Source organism: Acipenser ruthenus, chromosome 11, assembly GCF_902713425.1.
Source record: "Acipenser ruthenus chromosome 11, fAciRut3.2 maternal haplotype, whole genome shotgun sequence".
Lineage (NCBI taxonomy): Eukaryota > Metazoa > Chordata > Actinopteri > Acipenseriformes > Acipenseridae > Acipenser > Acipenser ruthenus.
The window spans coordinates 34,155,502-34,163,822 of record NC_081199.1 but is presented as its reverse complement, the minus strand read 5'-3'; the positions used below and the strand labels follow the sequence as shown (position 1 = coordinate 34,163,822).

The following is an 8,321-nucleotide window of genomic DNA, read 5'->3' as shown; positions in this document are numbered from 1 at the left end:
ATGGAATCCAGACCTAGAAAGCTACAGTGTAGTGACGTCATGCCTTCTCGTAGAGCCGCAGGAGGAGAGAGAAGAGAACTCGTTCCACACACTGTGGAGACGAGCTAGTTATAGGACTTGGGTTTTGGTGATTTGTGGTATTATTAAATGTAATCCTTTCGATGGCGCCCTTCTTCAAAACGTACGGGCTGGCTTAATACCCCTCCTCCTCATAGTAAGTATTTATCCATGCAAAACGCATTAAAATGGATTCATCTCGTGTGCATATATAGTACTCTATACTAAACTCGCGTATTTATGGTTTTGCGTAATTAAACATGTTTGAATCGCAACTAAAACGTGGTAAGTTACAGCATGCCGTGCTTTTAAAATACGCCAAACAATCGAATGGAACGCTCGTGTCGATTATTAATTATGTGATACAAAGTAATCTTTACCTTGTGACTTGTTTACACCTAACCCAAGGATTGGCAATGCATGTCTCGTTTTATGCATGAAATCTAAATGTATTAGGACTGCAAAAATGAGGCACGTCTTGTTGACGGGGTGTAGAAAGTGGATGATCTCACGTTATTGATATTTAAGTCTGATTACAATGTAATATGCTTGGGGTCTTCAGTGTGTAGTGTCAGTGATTGCGGTGTGGTTGAATGAAGAGGCAGGTGTGTGCTGTGTAGGAATCTGAAGAATACTCGGAGAAAGAGGAAAAAAGACGCTTACCATTGGAGGACAGTAGCGCATAATACCTCGTTTTCGTTCATGGGTACTGCGCTGAACTCGATTTTTTTTTTAAAACACAGAATTGAAAAGAGCTTTTTCTGATTACCAAATCTAACAGAAGTAGTCTGTTTTTGTTAGAGCCAAGACAGTTTGCACTGTTACTGTAACTTGAAGCGATCAACAGATACTATTTTTTTTGTCCCGAAAGTAATTTGATCAGCCTAACTTTTTTCTTTTGGCCTGTGCTTTCTTAAACACTAAGTCGTTAAATACACGTAAGCTCTGTAGTATGTATTCGGGGGGGGGGGGGGGGGGGGGGTCCCTATTTTGTTTTTTTTCATTTCTGAACTAGAGTATATTTGAAAATAATTTACATTTTCCTTGTGATTGGTTGTTTTGAACATATAAACACACCTTAAAAAAAAAAAAAAAAAAAAAAAAAAAAAAAAGTTTATTTCGATTGAACCGATAGTTATCTGGTACTGCTGTAGAATTGCTGGGCGTGTCAATTTCCATCTGAAACAACAAAACACCCCAGCAGGGAACCCGCTTAACATAACAACAAAAGAAAAGAGTTATCAGATTTCATGAAACTGCACATCATAATTAAGGACAGAGCCGCCAAAACTTTTTTTTTTTTTTTTTTTTTATAACTTTATTTATAGTTTGTTCTTGAATAAAAGCGACTTATATTCATAATATGGAACCCCCGATACTGGCTGTAAGATTTGAAGCGCTGTTTATCGAATCTGCGCTTTAGTAATCATTTATTTATTTATTTATCAGCTTTATGGTTTTATTCCTGGTAATCCTAGGGATTTCAGGAAGGTCTAACATACTTGCTGGTTACAAATCTTTAAAACCAAATCATACATTAAAAAATGTATCACTATCACTACCTCTGACCAAATGTTCAAAACTAACAGCATGAGTGTCGGCCGAATTAATAGATTTGAGACTTAATTTTGATACAATGATCATGATACTGTACTGTAACAAATAGCACTCATTGTGAAATCAGCATCTATAGTTGGCCAATATGTTCTTGTAGTGTTCCTGCAGTTCTTCTGCCTTTGAAACCTAATTAATTGCACCAACTTTGATAACAGATTGCTTGTGATACTGCAGTATTATGATGTTCGGACTATTGGTGATTTCAAATATTTGTATTAGGATAAAAAGACACAGTTTTATCCAGCCAGGCAGAATGCACACTGTTACAGTAGCTATGATTTCATAATTGATTAGGCAACTGGAAGAATTATGCCTTTGCACAGATCACACAGCAACAACCACCATGGCAATCTACAGTATTTCAGGTTTTCATATAGACTGTATTTGAAGCATTGCTTGCTTATGATGTATAATGACACCGTACTTTTTGTCTACTATGCACTAGTACCAAAGAACTGCAAGCTAAATGTGGCTTGCATGCTACACATCAATAATGATAAAAATGCAACCACAAAGAGCTTGGACAGATTGGCGGGATAGTATTTGTTGTCTGATTTGTTATCACATCTGGCCTATGCTTTGCATGCCTGCAAATAGTAGAAAACATCAGGTTCTCCAGTCGTTAGCATCCGGAACTTTATATTGTGGCTTCAGTGAGATTTGGCTGCGTTGTTGAAACCAAAACAAGAAGTGGCGTGTTAGTGTTTTGTAACGGTTAGAGCAGCATAGGTATTTTGGTAAGGATGGCTGTGTTTTGATAAGGAAAACATTTTTTTTTCCTCATTCCCTTTGATCTTTTGGGGTGTGTGTGTGTGTGTGTGTGTGTATATAGTTAGTAGTGCACTGGAAAATGTGTAGTAGTTTAAATGAGGGTTGGGAAATGGGCTATGCATGCATCAATCCCACCATTTATCACTACCCTATTATTAAAATAATGCCTCAGATTTAGGAGGTCCAAGTATTTTTTGATTACTGGGTATCAGAGATCCCAGACTGGTTGGCACAAGGGTGATGTAAACCACTTGAATTCTTAGTTGTGTTTATAGAAAACACTATTTGAAATGTGCACGTGTTTAAAAACAAACAAACAAACATGCTGTGTGATTATGAGTTCTCTTTGTCAATAAGGAAACGTTTTTTTTTTCTTTAAAGATGTCTGTAATATACGGCTCTGGGCTCTAAGCTTGCTTAATTTACCCTGTTTGGTCGTTATCTCCTTGATGATCTATAAAGAAGCAGACTGAACAGAGTAGAAAGTCTTGCATGTTTTTTATTTTTTTATTTTTTTTTATTCCGGAACAAGGAGGCGTGTTCAGTTGTAAAAGTACTAGGGTTCTCCCTGCTAGTTCGAAGCAGAACCATTGCTTTTATTATAGCTCTGAACTATAATAAATGACTATCACTATTTAATCATATCCTGATGTAACTATCACTGTTATCTGCTGTATTATTGAATTGTGGTTTGTCACACTTGTACTTTGCTTGAACAAAAGTTATTGTATTTCTTGCTCATATTGTATTACTTGTATTGTAACACTTGAAATGTATTTGCTTACGATTGTAAGTCGCCCTGGATAAGGGCGTCTGCTAAGAAATAAATAATAATAATAACTCCATGAATGTTTGGGTTGCTTTTTAAACCTTCAATTTCAGTTTTAGAGAAAGAATATCGACAGCATTAAGAGTTGGAGACACCCAATTCCACCTGCAATGAAGTTGAGTTTCTAAGGAGGTAGGATTGGCTATAACCTGTGCTTTTCAGTGTTTGACGGTTCTTTGCTTTGTCACTATAACCTCCTTACCACAGGACTGAGGAAAGCCTTGGTGGAGTCTAGTCTTCTACTGTACGCCCCCATTAGCATCCAATACAAACTTGAATTTCCAGTCGTATTGTTAAATACCTGCTCCCAATATATTGAATAGGCTACATGGCTTATTTAATCATCCTACCGGGATAAGCCACAACAGAGAATCTACCTAGGTTGTGTCCAGCATTTATTTTTACGGGTTATCCAGGGATAACCAGAGAGGTGGTTGATGTGGTTTATTCCGTTGGTTTGTAGGTTGATCAAATAAACCCCATCGCCTCTTGAATGAACTCAAACAAATTAAAACCACAATAAAGTATGTATGCAAAGATACTGTAAGAATAGATAAGAACTGTTCTGTTACAGCTGTCTCAATGCATAATCAAATGTGATTCTGATTTACTTTTTCCCTGTTTACTAGATAATGTGCTTTATTATAACATCCGGAAGTAGTGCATATGTTTGTGATTTGACATGACTAAGTATTAACTGTGCCCACCAGCTAAAGAAGGGGTGGAGCTCTATGATGTCATTAATTCAACTACTTGTTTAAAAGAATGTTCAAAGTGTGTTATTTTAGTCTACAGAATAATGCGATTGTGACTGATATATAATACTTTGTGGGGTTTGTCTTGGTTACTAATCCCCTCCTTTGTCCAGAATGCATTCATTCATTCATTCAAGCTTCAACTTGACTGAGTGACAGAGAGCAGATCTATTGAATGTGTATGTGGTCTTTTTTTTTTTTTTTTTTTTTAAATATATAAACCTTGATGAAATTGAATTACAATGACAGTTTGCAGTTGTTAAAATTGTAACACTAAAATATAAAAATAACTACAGTACTCCTGTACTCCTGTATAATTTGCTTGCAGTACTAAATTAGATACAGGTCTAAAATGTTTGATTTACTCCCCCCCCCCCCTTTAAGTCGAAATTCAAATTGTATATATTTTTTTTATTATATACCATCGCCTGTCTTAACTAGCAGCATCCCGGTTGTCAATGCTTCTTGAGAACGAGGCAGTAAAAACAAGTGCACATTAGTCATAAGTCGCACACTTGCAGCAAGGTGTGATGGAAACACGAGAATGAATTGTCAGCCATAGTCCACCCTGACACCTGCACTCTTTTTGTTTACACAAGGCCAGGACGCTGTTTGAATAGTATCCAGGGCAGCAAATGGAGTTTACTGATGCAGTTTACTGTTCATCAGATTTTCTATTTTTTATTATTATTACACTGTATTTAAGTAGAACATTATTATTATTATTATTATTATTATTATTTATTTCTTAGCAGACGCCCTTATCCAGGGCGACTTACAATCGCAAGCAAATACAAATACATTCAAGTGTTACAATATAAGTCATACAATAAGAACAAGAAATACAATAATTCTCAAGTGTGACAAACCACAATTCAATAATACAGCAGATAATAGTGAAAGTTACATCAGGATATGATTAAATAGTGATAGTTACATCAGGATATGATTAAGTACAAAATACTACAGATTAAACACTTGGCAGATTACAATATTCTGAGGTACAGGATTAAATGCAGTAAAATAGGGGGCAGATAAGAGCAAAATAAAGCATGTTTAAATGAAGGGTGATAGTGTCCCAGGATACAACAGAGGAGTTCTACAGGTGCTGTTTGAAGAGGTGAGTCTTAAGGAGGCGCCGGAATGTGGTCAGGGACTGGGCAGTCCTTGGCATCTGTAGGAAGGTCGTTCCACCACTGCGGAGCAAGGGTGGAGAAGGAGAAGGAGGGAGGTGAGAGAGAGCAGTGGAGGCAAGGACAGAGGGGGAGAGAGAGCGGAGGTTACGGCGAGAGGTGACAGTGGGGGTAGGAGGAGCAGGGAGAGGGGGGAGAGACAGAGAAAAAGAGATGAAATAGTGATCAGAGGCCTCTATTTCGTTTTGTTATTTTTATTTTCTTTGCAGAGCACCAACAACAAAAGTAAATCATGTAGTATTCACTATCAGGGTTTTTTTTATTTTTTTTTATTTTTTGTGCTGATAAAAAAAAACATGGTTGTCACAAGTGGAGAAATTGGTCCACTGTGGTATCAACATTCCTCATAGGTCTTCACACCATGTACAGCTATTAGGAAATAGTATGTGGGAGTTAATCCAGATACAATGCATCCCAGGAACAGAGGATTTATTATTGTGAAAACTCATGATTAAACTGAGGAATTGCTTTTTTTTTTTTTAAGATTCTGATCGAGTAGAGAAGAACCTTACTGTTGATTCATTACTGTACGTCTGTCCTCGATAGTGTTGATAAACTAGCTAAGCCAAGAGTTTTAAAAACTGTGCTTGATACTGTAATGCATGGGTGGGGAAAGGAGACTCTGCAGTAAACACTCATCCATTTTCTGTTGGCTTTTAAAACCTTTTTGTTTACAGTACAGATAGTTACATTTGCTTTAAAGTAAACATACAAACTAAAGTAAAAACAATAATGGGTCTTTCATACTAAAACAAGCCAGCTGTTTGTAGTCCTGTGTCATTTCTTCTGAATTATAATCCCATAGCTGTTGTACTGCTATAAAAACCAACACTGATACTTGCCAGTGTCAGCCACTATCACTGTTCCCATTCATATCCAGAGTGTTTGTAATATGTCCAGGAAGCCTTGGTAGTGGTTTATTTGACTTCATTCTTGTTGATAATATTCAGGGATGGCGATCAGACTCTCATTGCATAGCTGTTTCATCGATGCCTGGTTTGGCTTTTGATCTTAACAAGGCACACTTATTACCTACATACACTAGTAAAAGTAAAAGCTGGAATGGTTTGAAATGATGTGCAGTAGGAGTCTTATTTCCATACTTGCAATTTGATAAGACCTGGATGCATTGGTTAGCGTTTGAATTAAGAAATAGTCACGTACTATGTAAATAGGCTACTGTAACTGTTGTGTATTTTAGTTACTGTAGGGATATGCAAAGAGTTGCGTCCTAGTGTTGATATATTTTAACTGTTGCTCAGTAATTTAAACAATACAGCCTAAATTATTTGTATGATCTGTTTTAGGAGATGGCAGTCCTCTTAACAGAGTGTTGCTATTCTTGTTTATGCAGAGAGGCACATTGTTGGGTTTTTGTCTTACCACCATGAACATTTTATCTCAAAGTCATAACAGGAAAAAAGGGGTAACCACAGGCTTTCCAGTGGTAAAATCTGTAAGTACACATGTATACAATTAAATTTAATCTTTTTCCCTTTTAAACATTACCAGCAACTATTTTATGCTTGCTTATGCACAAATCACAAATAAAACACTGAAATCAGTTACTACAGTACTTTGCTGTACCACCAGGCTTTGCAGTTATTGTCCCAGTCAATGTAAAGCACTGGCTTATAGTGGAAATACTGTACTGCAGTTGTGAATGGTATTTTTGTGACCAGGTTGTAAACAAAAAGCATGTCAACAGATTTTGTACAATGAAAATACAAATTACGGGTCTAACAGCTGCAATGTAAATTTAAGACAAACTTAATATCTACTGTATCTTGGTGTAATTTGAAACTGGTTGAAAATGCTTAATTCTAAAAACGTTGTAATCTGATTATCAAATACATTACAGGAAAATAAACCCATATGATCAGGAAAAAAAGGTCTAACTTTTATTTGACTACTTTTTGGTTGGATTCCATGCTCAGATTATTTTGTAAGAGACTTTGTCACAAGGTAAATTGCCTTGGAGATCAAACATTTCTTCTGCATTCTTTGAGTCTAGACAGTGAACATAATGGGTAGGGGTACTGTATGGTACAGTACTTTGAGGTAATGGTAGAAAGTATCTCATAAGAAATATTAATGTTAGGGATAAATAAATACAGATCTACTGTAGTTTTAGTAAGATCCTTCACACACACATACTTTTGCGGATACTGTAGTGGGCGGTCTGGTTTAGCATACGTTAATACCCTGAGAATGCTGCAGTGCTGTACTATTGTTAAGTGGGAGCGGTAGCAGGAACAATCTCTCTCCAATCTCTGTCTGTCAGCCATGCATATGAACAGCAGAGAGCTCTGAGCCACTAAAGCCTGCTAAGAAAAATGGCATTGATTGCTGCATGTCTGTAAAAAGCATGAAATATAGTGTTACTGTTGGGATCTTTTTGTTTACTCAAATTTAAAATTTAAACGTGTACGATTATAATGACTGTACTAAAGATTTTTGTTTTTCTTCGCCAGAGTATGTCTTGTATCAGTTGGTCTTCATTGTTACAGTAAAAACCTTGGGTTACACATTATCGTGCAGCTGCACATTCCTTAAAGTTTACTGTTGTTGGCAGGAGTGATTTGTCTTTTAGAAAGAAAATGACTCTTATTTTGTTATACTGTGTGGTATGTCAAGTTTTTAATTGTAATAAATACATTATCTAAGGTTATGTCATTCAAAGTGTCATATGCCAGTGTGATACTGAACTTGTAGAATAAAATTGGATTCTTTTGACCTTGATATTATGCCCAGTAAAAGAAATTGCAAGGGATATTTGCTCATTTGGATGAATGATTATATACAGTATAGTACAATTTTCAAATATGTAACACTTTCTTCTTGTAATCCCTTTTTGTTGTGTAACGATGCATGCTGTTAGCACGGGCATTGGAAGTTGAGATTATTAATGTACAGTTGAGCTGATGAGTAGGTAGTAGCAGCGTTCCTGTAAATAACATGATCCCTCATGCAGGGAGCATTGCTTTGCCATCTGAGACTGGACAATATTTCTGAATGTGTTGAGGCCCCCCTAAAGCAATCTTGTGGACCCGCAATTTGGAAACCACTCTGTTGTGCATGTTGTCCCATCCCTGCTTT

The 8,321-nt window shown here is 36.6% G+C and overlaps 1 protein-coding gene across 3 annotated transcripts in view; it reads left to right on the top strand.

Annotated features, from left to right (window-relative positions):
- The first annotated feature begins 32 nt into the window (after positions 1–32).
- LOC117427018 (plakophilin-4-like) overlaps positions 33–8,321 on the top strand; it is a 55,491-nt gene continuing 47,202 nt past the window's right edge. Inside the window, exons 1-2 of one of the 3 annotated variants that reach the window (XM_059033790.1) lie at positions 33–214; positions 3,328–3,406. The gene's annotated coding sequence lies outside the window, so the exon portion shown is untranslated. The remainder of the gene's footprint in view (positions 215–3,327; positions 3,407–8,321) is intronic. The other 2 variants (XM_059033789.1, XM_034045359.3) reach the window with 2 other exon arrangements.